Raw genomic sequence first — 22,526 nt, forward strand, 5'->3', positions numbered from 1 at the left:
TGGCATGCGAGGTGTGAATGGCGTCACGGTGCATGTGTGCGTGAGTGCTTGCTGCTTGCTTGCATTTTAGGGCTCAGGTGGACGATCATGGTGTATGTGGTGGGCAACTCACGTTGATGTCTGCATGTAAGTGAGGAGTTGAGAACAAGACCAGATCTGCAAATGCTTGTCAACTTTGCAGCAAAAGGCCAATCTCATAATGATGTTGTGCTGTTCTTTCTGTGAGCTTTTTTGGCAGAGATCAGAGTAAACACGTTCTGTGCCACCTCAGCCGACCAAACTGCAAAAACACATCAGCTTGATGATGATAATTTGAGTAGCTTGAATAGTTATTGACTAGAGCGTGTCTTTAGATTCTTCTCAGCCTCATGCATAATTACAGAATAAATGAGGGGACAGCCAGTGCATCCCTGGAGTTTATTGTTTATTAAAAGTACAAATGATTATTATTGGAGAAATGTCAACTGTGGCTAGCTGAAGAGCTGTTATCCTGTTTGATTTTTTATAGGATCCACTCTCACCCTCATTAGGCATTTCTAGAAAGTTCAGTAGTCTCATAATGTGCCTCAAGCTGATGCTAACTCCTCCCTGGTGTCCGGTTTACTTCGTGAATGCTACATTTTGCAAATAACAAAATGACTGACCCTGCTGATACTCTGTTAAAATGTTGATTGCAAAAAGCTAAAATTTTTATTGTATCGGGCATAGTCTGGCTTTCATTGTTGCTGACGCTAACAGAAAAAAGAAAAAAAAACATCAAATCAACTTAACATTTTACCGTTGAAACACATAAATGTCAAGGTGATTTTTAATGGATAATTCTCCTCCAAATATGTTTTGAACTTATTTTAAACAACGTATTTGTTGTTTTAATATTTAACACCTACTAAAGCAGTATGTTTGTGGTAGTAACACCAGCTGAACTCGCAAAGAGCTTATAAAATGTAAAGGAGTCAAAACAGAGACAGGAGTTTCTCCATTGCACACACACATATCTGCTGCGAGGAGATGGTGGTTCTGATGCCCATATCCATATACCCAGAGGCAGCGTTTACAATTATTTAAATAAACCGCACTAACAGATCATTTAATCTAACCGAACCCTCTAATCTCATCTTCCTCTGCTTATCTGAGGCCGGGTCATGGGGGCAGTAGTCCGAGCAGAGCCCCCCAGACTTCCCTCTCCCCGCACACCTCCTGCAGCTCCTCTGGGGGAACACAAAGGCATTCCCAGGCCAGCTGGGAGACAAAGTCCTCCCAATGTGTCCTGGGTCTGCCCCAAGGCCTCTTCCCAGTGAGACATGTCCAGAACACCTCACCAGGAGGGCGTCCAGGAGGCATCCGAAACAGGTGCCCGTGCAACCTCAACTTGCTCCTCTTGATGTGGAGGATCAGCGGCTCTACTCCGAGCTCCTCCTGGGTGACTGAACTCTTCACCCTATGCCTAAGGGTACGCCCAGCCACTCTGCGGAAGAAACTCATTTCTGCCGCTTGTATCTGCAATCTCATTCTGTCAATCATGATCCAGAGTTCATGGCCATAGGTGAGGGTAGGATCGTAGATTGACCGGTAAATTGAGAGCTTCGCCTTATGACTCAGCTCTTCTTCACAAAAACAGGCCGGTACAATGACCGCATTACTGCGGATGCAGGACAAATATGTTTGTTAACTTGCTGCTCCATTTTCCCCTCACTCGTGAACAAGACTCCAAGATACTTAAACTCCTCCACTTGAGGGAGCAACCCCCCCCCCCAATCTGGAGGGGGCAATCCACCTTTTTCTGACAGAGAGCCATGGCTTTGGATTTGTAGGTGCTGATTCTCATCCCCACCGCTTTGCACTTGGCTGAAAACCTCTCCACTGCATGCTGTAAGTCTTGATTTGATGAAGCCAACAGAACCACATCATCCGCAAAAAGCAGAGACGATATCTTGCAGCCACCAAAACAGACACCATGTGCTCCCTGGCTGCACCTAGAAATTCTGTCCATGAAAATAGTTAACAGAATTGTGTCAAACGGCAGCCCTGGCGGAGTCCAACATGCACCGGGAACAGGTCTGTCTTACTGCTAGCAATGCAAACCAAGCTCCTGCTCCAGTCATATAGGGAAAAAACAGCCCATAGCAACAAGCCCTGAACCCCATAATCCCAAAGTACCTCCCACAGGATGCCATGAGGGGCACGGTGGAATGCCTTCTCCAGGTCCAGAAAACATATATAGACCGGTTGGGCAAACTCCCATGAACCCTCCAACATCCTAGTGAGGATATATAGCTGGTTCAGTGTTCCACAGCCAGGGTGAAAACCACATTGCTTCTACTGAATGCAAGTTTCAACTATCGGTCAGATCCAGATTTGAGCTTTGTGACATGGTGCATTATCCTGCTTGAAGTAGCCATCAGAGGATGGGTACATGGTGGTCATAAAGGGATGGACATGGTCAGAAACAATGCTCAGGTAGGCCGTGGCTTTTAAACGATGCCCAATTGGCACTAAGGGGCCTAAAGTGTGCCAAGAAAACATCCTCCACACCATTACACCACCACCACCAGCCTGCACAGTGGTAACAAGGCATGATGGATCCATTTTCTCATTCTGTTTACGCCAAATTCTGACTCTACCATCTGAATGTCTCAACAGAAATCAAGACTCATCAGACCAGGCAACATTTTTCCAGTCTTCAACTGTCCAATTTTGGTGAGCTCGTGCAAATTGTAGCCTTTTTTTCCTATTTGTAGTGGAGATGAGTGTTACCCGGTGGGGTCTTCTGCTGTTGTAGCCCATCCGCCTCAAGGTTGTGCATGTTGTGGCTTCACAAATGCTTTGCTGCATACCTCGGTTGTAACGAGTGGTTATTTCAGTCAAAGTTGCTCATCTATCAGCTTGAATCAGTCAGCCCATTCTCCTCTGACCTCTAGCATCAACAAGGCATTTTCGCCCACAGGACTGCCGCATACTGGACGTTTTTTCCTTTTCACACCATTCTTTGTAAACCCAAGAAATGGTTGTGCGTGAAAATCCCATTAACTGAGCAGATTGTGAAATACTCAGACCGGCCTGTCTGGCACCAACAACCATGCCACGCTCAAAATTGCTTAAATCACCTTTCTTTCCCATTCTGACATTCAGTTTGGATTTCAGGAGATTGTCTTGACCAGGACCACAGGACCCCTTAAATGCATTGAAGCAACTGCCATGTGATTGGTTGATTAGATAATTGCATTAATGAGAAATTGAACAGGTGTTCCTAATAATCCTTTAGGTGAGTGTATGACATATTGCCACAAAAAAATTGTGTTGCATATGACTGTAGCTTATAACTTTATTTTATTTTAGTTTATTTCATTTCCCATTATCAGTTTTACCTGCAGTCTGAGTGTGAACTACATTTCATCATCTATAATTGACTTTCTATGATTGATTTTAAACTCTGTTTGCTTATTCTGAATTGGTGGGCTGAAAGAAATCAGCTGTTAGTCTGCAAATCAGAGTATGTTATCCAAAGCTTACTAAGATGATGGAGGGCAGGCCCATTAAACTAGAACTGAATGGTATGCATTAATATTTATAATTTTCTAAGCTCTTGCAGAGAGGCATTAGTCCAGCAGTCATGAAACTCATCACGACAACATTTCCCTTGTCACGACTTCATTCGTACCATTCTGTGAGGGATAAAACAGGAAATGTCTTGATCTATTCCCACCTAAATCACATGTGCTCGAGGGCAGCTTGATTATACCTAAATGGAGCCCCATTTAGTCTGATCACTAGCAGATTTAACCTGTGGGTCTTATATTTGCCTGGAGTGATGCCAACCTCTGCCACGAGCTGATCTAGCTGAGGCACCTGTAATTCACCGGGTAATGTTGGCACCTAATGCATTTTAGGTCTAGCAGGAGGCTGAAAGGCTTCTGTCATGATGATAGGAGCATGTTTGTGAGGTGATATAGGCTTTAGGGAAAAAAGATTTCAGTTATTGCTTTATGTCAGTGAAATAATTCATAGAAAAATCGCAGTACATTGACATCTGTCTGCCCTTGTGATTGGGCATTTGAGCACATTTCGTGCCGATGAGCAGAACTACCTGCCTGCACAGATCACAATAACAGCATGAGATCGATATTCAGGGTGTGGTACTTCTGACTGCCAAAAATTGCATGTCAAAAATAAAATTGCAACCTATTAAAATTCCAATTCAGTCCTGGCCTAGATTTGGCTCATATACATTTATATAGTTTGGGGGAAAGGCGTGCGGGGACTTTAGATATTATCTTATAAGTAACTATATGGCAGGCAGCGCATCGTCTGTTCTACAGAGCTGTGATATCAGCACATATTGTCAAAGACAGTTAATCTAGATAATAAATTCTTCCCAGTAATCAGCTATTTGTTTTCAAGACCCGATAAAGGTTCCAGTGGTAAGAAGGTTTTAATACAAATCAAAAGATAAAAAGCCACTTTTATTGAGAGGGCCACTTTACTCCAAAGTGAGAAAGAAATGGTTGTGCCAAGTTTGTGCTGGGGAAAAGTGTACTGATATTTGTTAAGGCATAGTGCTGTTGATGTCTTGTTTCATATAAAAGCTTCTTACTTGAATGTACAAGTAACACATTACAGCGTTGAGGCTCTGGCCTCTGAGCATAACTTGTTTTTCTATAACAAACTATAAAATATTTTCTATAAAAACGTTAACACCCTGGCAGTGACAAATGGCTTGGTTTATATTTAATTTAATCACATTAATGATATAAGTTGAGATTTAGGCTACAATAAATATTTTAACTGCTTCATTGTAAAAGGAACACTGCTGTAAAAAGCACCTTATTTGTTTAAAGTGTTAGCAAACCAAATTTTATTAAACTTTTGTTCATATAGCAGTAGGCTTTTAAAATTAAAAACGTGCACAATACACTACTTTTGAATGCATTATTAATTTTGTGCATAACAATGCGATTAATTGCAATTAATCGCAGACAATATTGCAATTAATCACAATTACAAATTGCAATCGTTGCCCAGCACTATATTTAATATATATATATATATATATATATATATATATATATATATATATATATATATATATATATATATAAACTTATTCTGATATTTTTCTTGTCCTTTGGAAGCTGCATATAAAATCCACTTGGCTCAGAAATCTGAGGGGGCACGTGCCCCCTCACTTTGAATGGACATGATGCCTCTGGGTGGGATACAGCTTACGGCACTTCTCATTCATTCCTATAATATCTGTAAACGGCAATTGAGTTTACCTAACTCTGACTGAAATTCAGTGATCTCAAGGCTGTAATGTAATTGTCTATTAAGGCACACCTGATCCAAGTTGACCATTACGCTTTCTCCAATAGTAAGTAATCCCCTCTCATCTCCCTATGGTAAGACAACCTCTGACATTACCCTCTTCACTCAGAAAACTGAAGCACATAGGTATTTTTATTTAAATAAATTGCAACCTTTGCAATAGGACAATGGCATTAAGCCATAATGTATTCAATATAATCATATATATATATATATATATATTGATTATATATGGATATATAGTGCACCCCTAATTAAAATCATTTGCCTTATTTGACCTATTTTACCTGTTTTATTTAATTTTTCCTTTTTATTCAAACGTGCTAAATGTATCATGACATATTTAAATTCTTAAATATGTGTAAATAAATTTATACCTTTATACTGTAGATCATCTTGATCTATAATGGGTGATTGGCAAAGTAGCCTAACTTCACTGTTATCTATTAACTACGCATAAAGCACTTCTTTTTTACTTAAGTACCAGAAATGGGTGTCATGCCATAAAATATTTTTAATATGACTGACTGATTTGTATTTAATGTAAATTTAATAAAAACATTTTAAGTTACTGATTATAACACTTGCAATGTACAGAAAGAGAGTAAAGAACATTTATATTATCAAAGAACATCATCATTGACTGCAGTCTGAGTTAAAGCACTCTCAAAAAACTCCCAAAAACCTGCACTTTGTTGTTCCTGATAAGAAAATTTGCCAGAGAGCAGAATTAAGTCAGCGACCTCGTGCACTGAACAAAGCACCGGGATTTCAGCGAAGACACATTTGAACACCTCTGAATTGCATTCATAAACTCAACAGAACCATGTGTGATTGTTTATAATGTGCAGCGATCTAAAAACGCATCTATCTCTGGCTCAGCGCCAGCCAAAGCACAAACGCACATTTGAATTTAGCAGCTTATTATGTGCTGCACTGAACATTCTAAACACACCGGTGTGATCGTATCAAATATAAAAAAATAATATTAAGCTATTTATTTGTCTTTTGGAAGCTGCATTCAAAATCCAGCTTAAAGGGTCACGTTTAGGGTCTCTGAGATCATCTGTAGGTTTTCTGGGGTCATGTTGAGTTTATGGCATCTGGGGGCACGTGTATGGTGTTTGGGATTATGTGTAATGTGCTGGTTTGCTGGAGTCATGTGCAGGGTTTCTGGGGTCATGTGTTGGGTTTCTGGGACATGTTAATTGTAGGATTCAGCGATCATGTGTAGGGTCTGGGATAATGTATAGTGTGGTCATATGGTGTCTGGGATCATGTGAAGAGTGTTTGGGGTCATATTGACTGTATGCTTTCTGGGGCCATGTGTAGGTTCTATGCAGTAATCTTGAGTATATGTTACTGGTGTAGTAACATAATACTAATGCTGAGTGTAGTTACTGGGTCATGTGAAGGGTGTTTGGGGACATGTTGAATGTACGGTTTCTGGGGTCATGTATTGGGTGCTTGGGGTCAAGTCAATTGAAGGGTGTCTGGGATCATGTGTATTCTATTTGGAGTCATGTGTAAGGTGTCTGGGGTCATGTCTACAATGTCTGGGCTCATGTTTTACGGTATCGGGGGACATGTGTAGGGTGTTTGGAGCCATGTTAATTGTATGATTTCTGGAGTCATATGCAGGGTGTTGGCACACAGGTAGGGTTTCTGGAGTGTGAGTGTGTAGGGGGTGAGAGCTGTGTATGCAGTGTAGGATGCTTGAGGGATGTGTAGACAGTGTGGGAATGTGTGAGCATAGCATGCAGGCAGCAGGTTTCTTGGCAGACGACCTTCTCCCATGGGCAGCTTCCATTCAGATAGGCTTTGTAATCCAAAAACCAATTGACTCGCATCATCATCAGTGTATGTGTGGTGAAGGTCATGTGGTGGTGTGCTAGTGTGCAAGTGATGATGCTAATACGGGTGAGTGAACCCATTGTCATAAGCAGCCACAACACTCACTGCCATCCTTCATTGCACACTGCATCTCACACAGACTCCATTCTTCATTTCAGACCGCTCATCTAACACTATCTCCCCAAATCATCCTTGACTTCTTGACTCACACGGCTTCCTGACATCTTCACATCTGTGATATGAGGTGGCTGAATGACTAGTGCGAGAACTTTGGACTGTGTAAGGACAAATGAATCAATGCCCTTTCCACCTCTGCACTGACAGATCAGCTGATGTTTTATCCACCTGCCACATGACCAGCAAGCAATGAAGATTTACCAGGCCAAACAACAAAGAGCAGCCAGAGAGAATACAGAGCCATACTCCACAGCTCTCCCTAACCTCTCCCTCTCTCATTTTCCTTACCTATTTCAGAGATTTATGACCCATGAATTTTTACTACCCCATTTTGGATGACGTAGGGTTAGTGTTTTCTTTTTCATTGTGTTTCTCTCTGTGTCTGTAGCTCTCTTTCTCTCTCAGTTGCTCTTATTTTTTTTTTTTAATTTTATAGTATCCCATGATTGTTTTCCATGCAATATTGCTTTCATACATATAGTGATGGGAATAATACATTAAGATTGTAAAATAATAATAAATGTTATGTTATATTAAATAAAATAAATATAAAAATGGAAAATAAAGTGTTATAGGTCAAATAAAAAATATTCCTCAAATATGCTAAAAAAATATATATTCTTTGTTAATGATCTCTACCATCGGATGACTGAGTGTCTTTAACTATATAGGGGAAACAGCAGAAGAAGACCTCCTTGTCTCCATCACTCACCATCACTCATAAACTCATATTTCAATTCTTTTCATGTCCTGCTGGAAATCAAAGAGAGTTTTTTACACTGCAGTATGTTGGGGATTCAGGGATTAGTGGCAAATTCTGGATGCAAGTAACTCAGTCAGATAGGTGAAGACTGCAGCGCTGGAGCTCACAGCAGAGGTGAGGTGATGAAACCTCAAGATAGATGAGAGAGACAAGGTGGGACTTAAAAGAAAGAGAAAGAACAGAGAAGATGATTTAAAAGAGACAAATGATCAGTTCCTAAAGCCTGTGAGCTGCCTGGTGAAGACAGCATTAAGACATTATAAAATAGCTCCCGCACAGTTATTCCAAAAGGTAGGCAACAAATAGTGTTACTCCTAAGATAACTAATTTGCATGTTGTGCTTAATTAAGAATACAAATCTAAAAAAAAGACATTTCCGAGGTATATGCATACATGCATTAATATAAGTATTTGAACAATATAGATAAAAGTATCTATAGTGAACAGTATCGATAAAATACAGTGCAAATGAGTATGAAATTAAATTGATTTACGATTCATAGGTTTTGCATAACCTATTTTTGAAAGTTCAGAGTGATCAAATGTGATTTCATTCACAATGAAATTTACTTCTATAATTTTTTTAATCAACAGACTTATTGGAAAGTGTGCCGCTATCTACATTTTTGCAAAAATGCAAAAACATATTTCCAATTCACTGCAGATTCCAGCTGAAATGAGTACTAGTTGCAGTAAAACAATTTTTATTAATTTTCACAATTATTATAATTATTTGCAGATTAATGATTAATAAAGACTTATTTTTGCATGATTACTATGTTATGCTATGATCTTGAAGCATTTTTACCAAATAGTGCATTATTTGTAAACACATATATATTAAGCTCCATATGTATGTCATTTCTAAACTTGCTTGTTAGCTCACCTGGTACAGCACTGCACTTGTAATGTGGAACCCTTAGGCTTGAATCCCTTGAAACAACAATCAATTAAAGTGATAGTTCATCAAAACAAATCTGCCCACAAATCTTGATTTCAATATCATTATTTGTTGTTGTTTTTTTTAAGTTAAATTTTCCTAGTAGTGTGTCTAAATATCTGTAACATGAGGTTATGGTTGTGGATGAATGACACAACAATGGGCCTCAGGATCTCGTCACAGTGTCTCTGTGCATTCAAAATGCATCAATAAAATGCACCTGTGTTCATTGTCCATAAAATACGCCTGCCATACCATAACCCCAATGCCACCATGGGTCACTCGAGCCACTACGTTGACATCAGCAAACTGCTCACTCCAAATCTACAATTGAAACAAAGTGTTTTCCGATGAGGAAGGTCCAGTCAGGACAGGAAATACTCTATTATTATCTAAATTATTATGTATTTTTTACATAAAAAAATCTTAATAATGATTATAAGTGAACCACAGAGAACAGTACAAAATAAAAAACAAAGGCAGTTCAAGACCCCTTTAATACACACTAAAAAAATGTTGGGTTAAAAATAACCCAACCTGTAACCCAACTATGGCTTGGTATAGCACCTTCCCATCTGTGGGTTATTTCAACCCAACCCATTGGGTTAAAATCCTGTTGGGTTAAAAGTTACCCAACAGTTGAGTTAATTATTTATATTAATTAACATCCGTATTTTTATTAAAAATGACTTAATACAACCATATTTTGAAACTACTTTGTTGAAAATTACAGATTTTATTTTAATATGCAAATAACACATTTACAAATATATATTAAAATATTTTATTTAAATGTACAAGAATGTGTAAAAATTCAACTGACATTTTCAAGATGTACAAATGTGTCAATTCATATTCATATCAAAACACACAAATGTGCAAATACAGTTCACAGCTATGGCCTAATGTTTAGAGAGTTGGACCTGTAACCCGAAGGTCCCAGGTTTGAGTCTCGTTGCTGGCAGGAGTTGTAGGTGGGGGGGGAGTGAATGAACAGCGCTCTGTCCAACCGTCAATAGTCATGACTGAAGTGCCCTTGAGCAAGGCACTGAACCCCCAGTTGCTCCCCGGGCGCTGGATATATAGCTGCCCACTGCTCCGGGTGTGTGTTCACTTCTCACTGCTGTGTGTGTGCACTTGGATGGGTTAAATGCAGAGTACCAATTTCGAATATGGGTTATCATACTTGGCAAATATTCCGACTTTCAAATAAAATAAATATAACATATAATAAAACAAGAAAATAATCATAAACCTCGGAGATGTGGGAGACTGCTCTTCAGGAGCTGGCGGAGACAGAGCCACTCCTTCCCCCGGAGGAGGGCCGGGTGGAGAATCCTCAGTTTTTGTTTCTTTCTGTTCCGCCACTCACCGAGTCTAACTCCATACCGAGATAAGAGATTCTCTGCGCAGGGGAGAGCTTGCTCTCGGGACTGGGCCATAATGAGCCAGTCATCAAGATAGTTGAGGATCCTGATGCCCACTTCCCAGAGTGGGGCAAGGGCGCCCTCCGCGACCTTCGTAAAGACACGGGGGGACAGGGAGAGCCCTGTTAGACTCGGTGAGTATGAGGGCAAGGCTCACCAGCGAGCATGCCCAGTCAGTGCTGAACTGCCTGAGTTCCTTCAGAGGCAGAACAGTGCTACCACTGAAACACTTTCAGAGGCTCCTGGGGCATATGGCATCCGCAGTCACGCCGCTCGGGTTGCTCCATATGAGGCCACTTCAGCACTGGTTGCACTCGCGAGTCCTGAGATGGGCATGGTGCCACGGTACACATCTTGTCACCATCACACCGATGTGTCGCCGCCGATTCAGCCCCTGGTCAGACCTTGCCTTTCTAAGGGCCGGCGTGCCCTTAGAACAAGTGTCCTGGCATGTTGTTGTCACAACAGATGCCTCCAACACGGGCTGGAGTGCGACATGCAACGGGCAGGCAGCTTCAGGGTCCTGGACAGGACCTCGACTGCTTTGGCACATCAACTGTCTGGAGCTGCTAGCAGTGCATCTAGCCTTACGGCAGTAAGGCTAGATGCACTGTTATTTAATATGCAAATAACACATTTAACACACAGATCCAGCCTTGGCGTTACTGTGTCCCGTAAGAGCGCATATACGTGGACCGCACCCAGAGCTTCAGAAGCTCTGAGCAGCTCCTGGTCTGCTTTGGAGGTCAGCAGAAGGGGAAGGCTGTCTCCAAGCAGAGGTTGGCCCACTGGATAGTGGATGCCATCGCCTTGGCGTACCATTCCCAAGGCCAGCCGTGCCCCCTGGGGGTGAAGGCCCACTCCACATGGAGTGTGGCCTCCTCCTATGCGCTGACGCACGGTGCCTCTCTGGCAGACATCTGTCGAGCTTCGGGCTGGGCGACACCTAACCCCTTTCGCGAGGTTTTGCAACCTTCGTGTAGAGCCAGTTTCTTCCCGTGTGTTGGGTAACAGGTAAATTGGCGGGAAGGGCTGGCTGGGTGTCACGCTTGCTGCGCCATTCCACCTAACACAGGGATGCGAGCGACTTTCTTCTCCCAGTAGAGCTCCCCAGTTGGCGCACCCTGGTTGAGCATCCTCCAGCACCCTCGGCAGTCAGACTTGGCAGAGCAGTCTGTCACCAGGCCCAGTACTGGTATTAGCATGCCCGGAGCTCTGGTCAGCCCCTGTACTGGGCTAGGTGTCCATATGGCTTGATTCCCTACAGGTAATCCCATATGTGTATTTTTCCACGGTAAGGTTTCCTTCTCGGCAAACCCGTATCTTCCCTTGACAGACCCGTTCTGTCAGTCTCTTCTGGCAGCCGTTCCATCCCTACTCTAAGGTAGGACCTGCCTCAGAGACCCCTTCCATATGTAGAACTGCCCCCTGGGTCAGTCCATATCAGTATCTCCACATATCATTTCCCTAAGGGTAGGATTTGGTCTCCGTAGCGACCTTTTCCTAAGGCTCGCTTCCCCATTGTCTTGCCAAGCTGAAAGAATAAATAGGGAAGATTTGAAGCAATCTTTCTCTGAAGGTTGAAATCCCTTCCATTAACTTTATGTGGGCGGAACAGCAGCGTGGCCTTCTCCAGCAGCGATGTACTCACCCTTTGGCCCCTTCGGTACCAAGGTCAGTGAATTTGCACTGGAGCTTGGGAAGGTTACGACCTTAAGCGTAGCTTTTGTGGCACGCCACGACTTGCCGACAATTGCAGCGCCACAGGGTTGTGATGGTGTTCAGGTTGTGGCGTTTCCATAGGACACCATATTGCGTTCGACATAACTCGTAGTGAACGACAGATAGGGAACGTCTCGGTTACATACGTAACCTGATGGAAGGAACGGAGATGTTATGTCCCCATGCCACAACCTTGAACCGGTCGCTGTTGCCGGGACACGTTCTCAGCTCCTCAGCATAAACCTAATCAGTGAATCCACCTGTCGCCCTATTTATACCCGTTGGCACGGGGAGTGGCTCAGGTATGTTAAATCCACTAGCCAATTTTCATTGGCATTTTCTCTTAAACTCAGAGATGATTGGCCTCCCAAGTGAGACCCCCCATATGTTGTTCGACATAACGTCTCCGTTCCCTCCATCAGGGAACGAGGGTTACGTACGTAACCGAGACGTTTTTTATACGTAACCGCTACGCTTTTCGATAAAGGAAATAAAAATTGTTGCCACTCACACACTTTGTCCATTACTATAATATCGATAACTTTCTCCAGGTTATTTTCCCTGCGAATAGAGCAAGCAGCTAAGTGCGGGGTCCGACCTGCATGACTTGTTTGTTGCCTTCATCCAATAGCGTGAGTGGAAAGTGTCGGTGCTGGTGACGCGTTTGTGAACACGCTGGCGCGCTTCGCGCCCAGGATTTAAGATTGTACTATTTAAGTTAAGAACTATTTTACCTAATTTTGCTACATATTCAGTTTGACACAAAATGAGAATGTAGAGGTTAGTTTATCCATTTGTACAGTTTTTATTTTATGTAACCACCTTTTGTCATACGATGTCCTGCTCATCAAGCCTCCATTTATTTGCTCAAAAATACAGAAAAAATGTAATATTGTGATATATTATTACAATTTAAAATAATTGATTTTCAATTTATTATACCTTTAAATTATAATTAATTTCTGTGATGCAAAGCTGAATTTTTAGGATCATAATCACATGATCCTTTAGAAATCATTCTAATATGATGATTCATTATCAAAGTTGCAAACAGTTCTGCTGCTTAATTGTTTTTCATAACATGTGATACTTTAATACTTTGATGAATAAAAAGTAAAAAAAAAAGAAAAAGAAAATAAAATAGAAATATTTTTTAAAATAGAAATATTTTGTAACAACAATATACACTAATAATACACCAATATATAATATACACTCGTAACTTGGGGTCCGTATTTTTTCTTTCTTTCTTCTTTTAAATAAAATCAATACTTTTATTCAGCAAGGATGTGTTAACTTGATAAAAAGTGATAGTAAAGAAGATTTATATTATTAGAAAATATTTTTTTTTTATTTTGAATAAATGCAGTTATTTTATTCATCATATATATTAGACAGCAGAACTGTTTTCAACACTCATAATAAATCAGAATATTAGAATGATTTCTAAAAGATCATGTGATAGACTGGATGTAACATGTTAAACTGAAGACTGGAGTAATGATGCTGAAAATTCAGCTTTACATCACAGGAATAAATAATTTTAAGTATATTCAAATAGAAAACTATTATTTTAAGTTGTTATAATATTTCACAATATTACTGTTTTTTCTGTATTTTTGATCAAATAAATGCAGGTTTGATGAGCTGAAGAAACTTCTTTCAAAAACATTAAAAATAGTAATGTTTACAAACTTTTGATCTGTACTGTACAGTGCAGAATGGACAGTAGTACACAGTTAAGAAAGTAATATGGTTTACAGTAATATAAATTAAATATATATAAGAGCAGAATAGATACAGTATGAACAACATGTACAGATATGTGCAGTGTAGTTGCAGTAACAACATAAGATTAGTACAAAGAACTAGATGAAATTTGTTGGCAAACTTTTAAGTTGGCTTGAAAAAGCCTAGCCCAAAAGTTCAGGCAATACAGTTCGAAAGATAGGTAGAAAGAAAGAAAAATTAGGTAGAATGAAAGAAAGAATAGATAAAAGAAAACGATAACACATCCGGCGGGCAGGCTATCAGGCTGCAGTACACAGAAGGAGTCTTGAGTGCATGCCAGACATTCCTCCTCCTGTAAATCATGGCTGGAAGATGGTAGGAGATTTCTACGGAGTGGACTGGATGAGACTTCCGCCAGCTCCACAGGCCATACTGGAACTTGAATTGTGTTAAGGGTAGATGCACATGTAAACTGCATGAGCTGCCATGTACAAACCTCTGTCAATGTGTAAACTGTGACAATAAGTCACTTGAAGATGACTAGGGCACATGTGTGTACACATGTGAGGAGTTGGTGTGTTTGCTACTCCTGCATAAGTAAATTTGCATGACATGTTTATGTACATTATAACTCTGCTCTGTTTGATAGCCTATGTTCTTTGATAGTTATTGTTTACTTATAATCTTGTTTCTTTTGCATGCGGTTTATGTTCTTTGATTGTTATAATCTTATTTTTATAACATACAGTTCTAACTAACGTTAGAGCTCTTAGCTCTCCGGTTTAAATATTGATTAGAATATTAGAATACTGATCCTTTAACGTTATGTAAGATGTAACTAACAATTTAATATAGGTCTTAAACATCAACATGTTCATGTTTGCCTTGAGTTTTTGGCGTACGTTTGCAAAACAGTCTGAGGTAATTATCCGCCAACATACAGTGGAGCTGTAGTCTATGTGAATTGGACGAAGTGTTACCGTGACAATGGAATGTTTAAACCAAATCAAATATGTAATCGCATGATGCTAGCTACTGCCAGAGTCATTAAATAGGATATTCTCAAAAGGCTCTGGCTACTGCTAGTTCGCCAGCTGAAACGTTACCCTACTTAGAACGACACTAACGAGATGCTTACACACGTTTGAAAAACACAGTGTACAAAACAAACATTTTATATAGATATCATATTCTAATTAAATGAACACTTTCCTTGATATCAATACGCTGCAGCTGCTGCTCGCTCGTGTCTGATAGCTAAATCATCCGTGTAACAGCTGTTCTAAATAAGCTACATCTGATTGGTTAATAATAATCCCATGTCAGTATCTTACCGCGCTATTGGCTCAGCTAATATAGTAGGCAACCGCGTTTGCCTGCATATTTACTTTTCGTGCATTATGATTTTGGGGAAAATGTGCAATAAATGGGAGTGGCAACACTTTTCATATCGTTGAGGATAAAACAACCATCCCAACTTTACAAATCCAGGTTCTCCCTCCACGGGGATCATCCATTTCGAAAAGTAAAGCAGATACGGGCCCTCGGCCAACCGTCTAGAAGCGGGAAACATATTTAACCCAACAGTTGGGTTACACTAAAAATAATCCAACGGCGAAAAAAAATGACCCAACAAATTTTAAGATAACCCAACCCATTGACCCAATGTGTAACCCAATGGTTAGGTTAAAAAAACAACCCAAGGTTTTGTACTGTGTAGACATTTAGTTCACTAAGTGCAGATAGTTAAAAACAAAACAATTTGGCTGTACTAACTAAAAAAGCCTTTTTACATACAAATATCCATAAGTCTATATGTCCTCCCTGTGCATAATTTTCACTTATTGGCCCTCAGGGAGTCTGTTAACATGGAAAATACAGACAGTAAAGGGCTCATAAATTTGTGAGGAAGGGTGAAAGTAGGGCTTGTTGGAAGCTGGGTCTTTATGTGAGACAGATAAATTGTGAGCGGTCCTGTGATGGGAGAGCTGGGGAACCTTGGGCTGATTGATAGTGCTGGAGGTGAAAGTAGAGAGAGAGGAAGCTGTCCTCTGAGCCGCTGGTGGCTGCCATCTTTCAACCATCTGACATTCAGTTCTCCTACAGGGAGAGCAAGACTGCAGAGAGCTACTAAGTCTCCATCATCATCTTCTTCACCTTCTCTGTCTAACCCTCTGTACTCTGCTTGCTCCACCTTAATTCACTGTAATTGTTTCAGCCAGATCAATCATCCAATTTTGTTTTCCACCATCTCATGTTATTCACTTATTTATACAATTATACTCTAACACGAACCTCCTCAAGTGAATGATTTGTAATGCTCTACATAGGGAAACAGCTCTGGACATCACACAAATAGTGCTCAGTTTGATATACTTGGCTCACTATTGACTGAGTTTGACTTTACTGTGTTGTTAAGCTAATGACACAAAACTGTAATAAGCAAAAATATATAGCACATACAAATACTGGGTTATAAAAATTGAATGGGTGTTTAACAATTCACTCATTTTCTCCAAGCATTGAATTCAGAAAATTGCTGTGGCATCAGTAATGCAAAATTACATTTATTATATAATTATTTATATATTTATTATATATTTATTATAATTATATGCCCTTTTTGCATTACTTTCAATGTGAAATGACACTGTTTTGTGCAGGTTACTGCAAATAAAGATTAATGTATAGTTTACCCATTTGTGTGTGTTTGCTCTTTAGCATCTATTTTTAATCTACAATTCTAGACCATTGCACCTTTATACATTGCACTTTTACATATTTTAACCTATTTGTATATATAGTTTGAAACCAATTATGTCATTTCCTGCTGTATGCATATTGTATGGTTCTGGTTACAGCAAATTAAGATCAATAACAGTATTTATTTGTGTATAGTTTGCTCTTTTGCATCTATATTTAATATAAACAATTCTAGACCATTGCACCTTTACATGTTACATTATTTTATACATAGTTTGCACATTGTATTGTGCAGGTTACTATAATTAAAGAAGAAACAACGTGAACAGTTAAAACTGGTCTTTATTTACATGGTTGCATGTCATTTATTGGTGTATATATTTTACACCAGTACAATTTACTGACCAAGTTGACCACGACACACTATGTTGTTCTGCCATGGCACAATTCCGTGGGGTGACAGAAAGAAGTCCGTCAGGTCATTCCGTACACCAACTGCAGCTCTGGTGGAGCGGGCCCTTGAAAGGTGACGTGGATCTAGTGGTTCCAAAAGATTTGTGTCCCCTGACACCACTCTGCGCCACTCCCCGAGCTGAGGTGACCCTGTAGTGTCAGTGTCTGTGAAATTAGCAGGGATGTATCTGCTAACAGGTGTGCTGACCTCATCTGTGTAGGCCAGGAAGTTGTGTAAAACAGAACAAGCTTTCACAATATCAACTGCTTTGTCTGGCAGACATTCTAGAGGTCATCCAAGGATTCGCCACCTTGCAACCAAAATGCCAAATGCATTCTCAATCACGCGTCTGGCTCTGGAGTGACGGTAATTGTAGGTCTGCTTATCCATTGGTAGGTTCATCCCTATGTAGAAAAATAAAACAGTATTAATTGATAGGCAATCATTGAGTGTCAATGTAGCTGTGATCAGGAATATACATACATATATATATATATATATATATATATACATATATATATATATATATATATATATATATATATATATATATATATATATATATATATATATAAAATTCCGGTTGATTGGGACACTTTTTCCAAGTTATCTCAATGGCAAAAAGTGTCCCACTCAACCTGAATTCACCACCATATATACACATACATGAAGTACTATTACATTAAATAAATCTTGTCTGTGACATACCTGGAAAGGGACGCATGAGGTTGTTGTGTAGGGGAAATGCAGCATCACCAATGATCACATGTGGGATTTTGACTCCTGTTCCAGGCAGATTGGCTGGTGGTGGCAGGTTCAGTTTGTGTTCAAGAAGCCTAGAACCAAATCGGCTCTCCTTGAAGACACCATCGTCACTTTCCCGTCCGTATCCCCCCACTGTCACAGTGTCTGGGTTGTGTCCCTGGGTTTCCACTAGATGTCCTCCTTTCCCACGGTGTCTGTCACCTTATTAACTGTCTGTTCCCTTATTTGGTCACCTTCCTCCTTGTTTGAGTTAATTGATTATTCCCCACCTGTCTCCAGTTCCCTCATTCACCTTCTGTGTATTTATACCCGGTCCGTCTGTGTATGTGTCACGGAGTCCTTGTTGAATGTTAATTCATGTCCGTCAGTTCTTGCCCTTGCCTTGTCTTCTTGTTTGGTTTATGTTTGGATGGATGTTTTTGGTTACGACTCATGCCTGGACTGTGTATTCTCTTTGGATTACCCCTTATTAAAGACGTATTCGCAATTGGTTCTCTCTCCTGTGTTTTCTGTAACACCGATCGTGACAGAAGGACTCCGTCACACAGGGAACCAGCAGTATGTCGTTTTTCCGTTCCCCAGCCAAGATGGCGGAGCGGCGAACCAAGTACCTTCGGTTGATCGCCCTCCGCCAAGAAGGCAATGAAGTGGGGGCCCTGGCTCAGTTGTTCTGGTCCCTGGCCGAGGGCATGGGCTACAACGATGCGGCCCTCAAGGACTATTTTAATGGCGGGCTGGATGATCCAGTGTCTCAGGAGGAGATGGCGCAGTTAGAGACACTGGAATTCTGGGAATTTGTGCGTTACCTGCAGCATCGGCTTCGGTGGGATGCCCCAGCCACTTCTGTCTCTTCCGGCGGGGTAGTCGTCAGCCCAGCACCACTACCCAGGATGGCAACCAGCCAAGCGCCACAACCCAAGATGGCCGCCAGTCCAGCACCACTGCCCAGAATGGCTACCAGCCAAGCGCCACAGCACAAGATGCCCGCCAGCCTAGCACCAATGCCCAAATTGGCCACCGGTTCAGCTCCACAACCCAAGATGGCCGTCAGCCTAGCGCCACAGCACCAGATGGCCGTCAGTCCAGCGCCACAGCACAAGATGGCCGTCAGTCCAGCGCCACTGCACAAGATGGCCGCTAACCCAGCGCCAATGCCCAAATTGGCCACCGGTCCAGCGCCACAGTACAAGATGGCCGCCAGTCCAGCGCCACAACCCCAGATGGCCGCCAGCCCAGCACCACAGTACAAGATGGCCGCCTCTCCAGAGTCATGGCCCAAGATGGCTGCTTGCCCAGCGCCGCTGCACAGGATGAGAGTCTCAGCTGACCCTCCAGAGTCGAGTCAGGTGCCCGTGGACCCTCCAGAGTCGAGTCAGGTGCCCGTGGACCCTCCAGAGTCGAGTCAGGTGCCCGTGGACCCTCCAGAGTCGAGTCAGGTGCCAGTGGACCCTCCAGAGTTGAGTCAGGTGCCAGTCACCGCTGATCTTCAGGGACTGAGTCAAGTCGCCGGTGATCTTCAGGGACTGAGTCAAGTCGCCGGTGATCTTCAGGGACTGAGTCAAGTCGCCGGTGATCTTCAGGGACTGAGTCAAGTCGCCGGTTATCTTCAAGGACTGAGTCAAGTCGCCGGGGATCTTCAAGGACTGAGTCAAGTCACCGGTGATCTTCATGAACAAAGGCAAGTCACCTCTGATCTTCATGAACAAAGGCAAGTCACCATTGATCTTCATGAGCAAATACAAGTCACCAATGATCTTCATGAGCAGTGTCAGGCCAGCACCAATCTTCTGGAGTCCAGTAAGAACACCAGGGAATTACCAGAGTTTCGTCGTCCTGTTGGTCCAGCTGCACGGAGGTCTGCTCCGCCTTGGGGGGCTCTGGTCCTGACCACATGGCTGTGGTGCTCTTCTGCTCCGCCCTGGGGGGCTTCCGTCCTGACCACACGGTTGTGGTGGTCTTCTGCTCCGCCCTGGGGGGCTTCCGCCTTGACCACACGGCTGTGGTGGTCTTCTGCTCCGCCCTGGGGGGCTTCCGTCCTGACCACACGGTTGTGGTGGTCTTCTGCTCCGCCCTGGGGGGCTTCCGTCCTGACCACACGGTTGTGGTGGTCTTCTGCTCCGCCCTGGGGGGCTTCCGCCCTGACCACACGGTTGTGGTGGTCCTCTGCTCCGTCCTGGGGGGACTCCATTCTCCACCACACGGACGTGGTGGTCTTCTGCCCCGCCCTGGAGGGGCTTCATGTTGTTTTTTGTTTTTGTGTTCACTCCTGTCCCTGTTCCTCACTGTCAGTCTGGCCCTCCGTCCCTCCCCCTGAACCTCCTCCGGTCCTCCTCCCTCCTGGTCTCCCTGTTTGGTGTTCACACTTCTGGTGTCTGTTCCCCATGTTTTTCTTTTCTGGCCCCCCGTCCCTCCCCCTGAGCCTCCACCTGTCCGCCTCCCTCCTGGTCTCTGTTTTGTGTCTGTCGTGGAGCGTCTGGGAGCCGCTCCGTAGAGGGGGGGTACTGTCACAGTGTCTGGGTTGTGTCCCTGGGTTTCCACTAGATGTCCTCCTTTCCCTAGGTGTCTGTCACCTTATTAACTGTCTGTTCCCTTATTTGGTCACCTTCCTCCTTGTTTGAGTTAATTGATTATTCCCCACCTGTCTCCAGTTCCCTCATTCACCTTCTGTGTATTTATACCCGGTCCGTCTGTGTATGTGTCACGGAGTCCTTGTTGAATGTTAATTCATGTCCGTCAGTTCTTGCCCTTGCCTTGTCTTCTTGTTTGGTTTATGTTTGGATGGATGTTTTTGGTTACGACTCATGCCTGGACTGTGTATTCTCTTTGGATTACCCCTTATTAAAGACGTATTCGCAATTGGTTCTCTCTCCTGTGTTTTCTGTAACACCGATCGTGACACCCACATCCACCATGGTGAAGCGATATCTGGCGTCACAGGTAGCCATCAGAACAATGGAGTGTGCACCCTTGTAGTTGTAGTAGTCGCTACCTGCGTGTGGTGGTGCTTTTATGTTGACATGCTTTCCGTCTACGCTGCCAACACAGTTCGGAAAGTTCCACAGTCGCCAAAAATCGGCAGCAATAGTTTCCCATTGGGCGACTGAAGGGCAGGGAAGAAACTCTGGCTGCAGTGCTTTCCACAAAGCTTTACATACCTCGGCGACTATGGAAGACACTGTGCTGGACGACAGTTTGTAGCTAGCTGCTACAGCCTGTTGGCTTCCACCTGAAGCTAAAACTCGAAGGGTGATTGCCAGTCTCTGCGTAATGTCTACAGGCTTACTGTGCGTACACTGATGTACGATAAATGGCTGCACACGACGAACTAAATCGTCGAATCTACCTGCAGACATTCGGAAATATCTGAAGTGCATTTCCTCGTCCATGTCTCTCAGTGGCCGGACAAGCACAGAAAATTCACCCTCCTTCTGCCTCATCAGGTTCACGGGTCGCACGTACCATCTCCTCCGACGCCTTCTCTCGTTTCTGCCTTTTAATTTGAGTAATTTCACTAAAATTAACTGTTGTTCAACCTCAATAAGCTCCAACTCCAACATGATCCGCTCTCTTCCAGTCGCCATTGCTTGTTGTAGTAGCCTAAACTCAAAACACCCGCGAGGAATCTAAACACAGTGGAACATTAAAACCCGCCCCCGCCAACTAGCGTTTCGGCGGTGCAACTGCAGAGCAACGCAGACATAACGCAGAAGTATAAATGCTCACGACGGCGTCACCTACGTGCGTAGCCTACGACGTACACTACGGCGTACCCTCGACGCAGAAGTATAAATTGGCCTTACAGCACATTCAATTTTCTCTGAAACAGAAGTGGCAACATTTTATTACATTGGTTTGCTGTACATACTGCATCAGTTTAGAAATACAATTTCAATCGAGTTGAAAAAAAGGTTAATGGTATATTGAATTTTAAAATATTGTACCAAGTGTTAACAAAAACAAATGCACAATATTATTATTATTATTATTATTTTTATTTTTTTTATTTTTGGGGGGGGGGTTGCACATTTACTGAATCTACTGAAACTAAATCACACGTGCACACACACAAAATGTTTTGTCAGGTATCTTTGAATGAGCTTTATATATGTTCAAATATTCATTTGTGAAGGAAATTACCCTCAATATTGGAGCAGAAAGCAACAGATGTAGTTCTCAATTTAGTTTTTAGCATTCTATTAATGAGTCAAAGACACACATAACCCAACCACTCTCGTTACATAAAAAAGACAAGATACTCCTTGTTCTTCATAGATAAAAAAGACATTTAGGTCTATAAATGACTGCCATTTCAGATTCACATTTATTTTTAGTACACAAACTATAAGACTAATTATTGGGATATGGCTAATAAACTTAGTCACATCACTATAGAACCCTTCTCTTCTCTTCTCTTCTCTTCTCTTCTCTTCTCTTCTCTTCTCTTCTCTTATCTGTGTGACATCACATGCTGAAGTTCACACAGTGCTGTAGTATTGATTGTACATCCTCGTTAATGCGCTGCAAGTCAACTAGATAATTGAAAAACATGAGATTACTCATTCATAATCTAGGATAACAATCCACAGACACAATGTATAATCGACATCACAGTCAGTCTTGTGTTGATGGTTGGCGTGAAGCTGCCAAACAAAAAATATATAATATCTT

The sequence above is a fragment of the Carassius carassius genome, chromosome 30, assembly GCF_963082965.1.
Source record: "Carassius carassius chromosome 30, fCarCar2.1, whole genome shotgun sequence".
Classification (NCBI taxonomy): domain Eukaryota; kingdom Metazoa; phylum Chordata; class Actinopteri; order Cypriniformes; family Cyprinidae; genus Carassius; species Carassius carassius.